This window comes from Myotis davidii, unplaced genomic scaffold (assembly GCF_000327345.1).
Source record: "Myotis davidii unplaced genomic scaffold, ASM32734v1 scaffold242, whole genome shotgun sequence".
Classification (NCBI taxonomy): Eukaryota; Metazoa; Chordata; class Mammalia; order Chiroptera; family Vespertilionidae; genus Myotis; species Myotis davidii.
In genome coordinates, this window is record NW_006295821.1 from 448,554 (window position 1) to 450,422 (window position 1,869).

A 1,869-nucleotide genomic window follows, 5' to 3' on the forward strand; every position below is an offset into this window, starting at 1 on the left:
GCATTTGTTAACAATAGCTAACTCTGGGCAAAGAATTTATGGATATTCTTTGTACTATTCTTTTTTAAAAAATTTTTTAAAAAACAATATTTTATTGATTTCTTACAGAGAGTAGGGGAGAGGGATAGAGAGTCAGAAACATCGATGAGAGAGAAACATCGATCAGCTGCCTCCTGTACGCCTCCCATTGGGGATGTGCCCACAACCAAGGTACATGCCCTTGACTGGAACCGAACCTGGGACCCTTGAGTCCACAGGCCAACGCTCTATGGGCTGAGCCAAACCGGTCAGGGCCGTTGTACTATTCTTGCAAATCTTCTATAACTTTTCCAAATGAAAAATTTAAGATCTCTGGGCTGAATTTAAGAAACCTCCCTGTTTTCTGGTCTGTAATGATTCCTTAGTCTTTTCTGTCTTCCATGACCTCAGCAGTTTTGAGGAATGCTGATCATACACTTTGAAAAATGTCCTGGGGAGGCACGTGGTGGCCGCTCAGGCACCAGGGCCTTTAGAATGATTAAGCTGCGTCATCATGTCAGGAATCTTCCTCATCTCAACTCTAGGGCACAGCCATAGTTCCGCATGGAAAAGAAAAGCTCGGAGCCATTCGCACAATAAACATCAAGCTTGTCCTCCCACACCACAGACCCCACCCTCAACTGACATATCGTTAACCCTCCGCCAACAAAAGCCAGTGGAGGATGCTAGCCAGCTTTCTCACACCAGAGGTGGGACGTGATCAAAATTGATACCCTCCAGCACAAATCTCTCCATTAGCTGCAAAGCCCTGAAAAGTATTTTGGAACATTGTCCACATTTTCTAAGAGCAATTCTCATTCCAAATGAATGAAATGGAGACTGGCTCTTCCATATACAATTGTTCCAGATGAGGCTTCTCTGATTAATCAGTAATAAACTAAGGTAGAAAGGTGTGGTTAATAAGCTGAAGTCAAAGCTCTGACTTGTGTGACCCACTTGGTTGAAGCGTCACCCCGTACACAGAAAGGTTCGATTCCCAGTCAGGGCACATACCTAGGTTGCAGGTTTGATCCTGGGTCCAAGGCACCTACAAAAAAAGGGAGGCTTATGAGAGAAGAGACACAGTGAGCCCTGTGAGAAAGCGGACATTCCCTGGACGCAGCAGGTGCACCATGCTGCTGAACTCTCTCGTACTGATGTTTCTTTCCCTCTCTATTCCCATTCTCTCTCTACCTTCCTCTCTCTCTAATGAATGAATGAATGAATAAATACATGTTCTTGGGCGAGGATTAAGAAATTAATAAACTGAAGTCAGGAATGCAGGTGGGTAAACATCTTATTTCCCACCTATTGTTTTTCTGTGCTTGGTCTTGGGCTATTATTCTCTAAACAATAGTTATGCATCATCTAAGTTGCTTGTTTCTTAATGCCAAAGGCAAGTTTCCTGAAACCAAAACATTTGGAAACATGCCTTCAAATGCAAGTTGATAGTAAAAATCCTTTAATCTTGAATTTTTGCCAAGAACTTTAGTTCCCAGAACTTCATAATATTAAAGCAGTTTTCTTATTAATAAGTTGGTTATCCAAAGTTAATTCTAGGGATAATTTAATGTAACCTTTTATCTTTACTAGAGACACAGTGATGTTTTACTGTAAAACCTTTTACGCCTCCTCCTTTCCACCCCCCATGAAATTATCCCTATCACATAAATCAACAACACTAGCTTAATTATAAAGTTCTCCTGTTTCTGGAAGAGATTTTAAAGCCAGAGTTACCTGGCTGTGTGCAGGTAACAAAATGCTCCTGGCTTAGGAAAAAAGGGAGGCTTATGAGAGAAGAGACACAGTGAGCCCTGTGAGAAAGCGGACATTCCCTGGACGCAGCAGGTG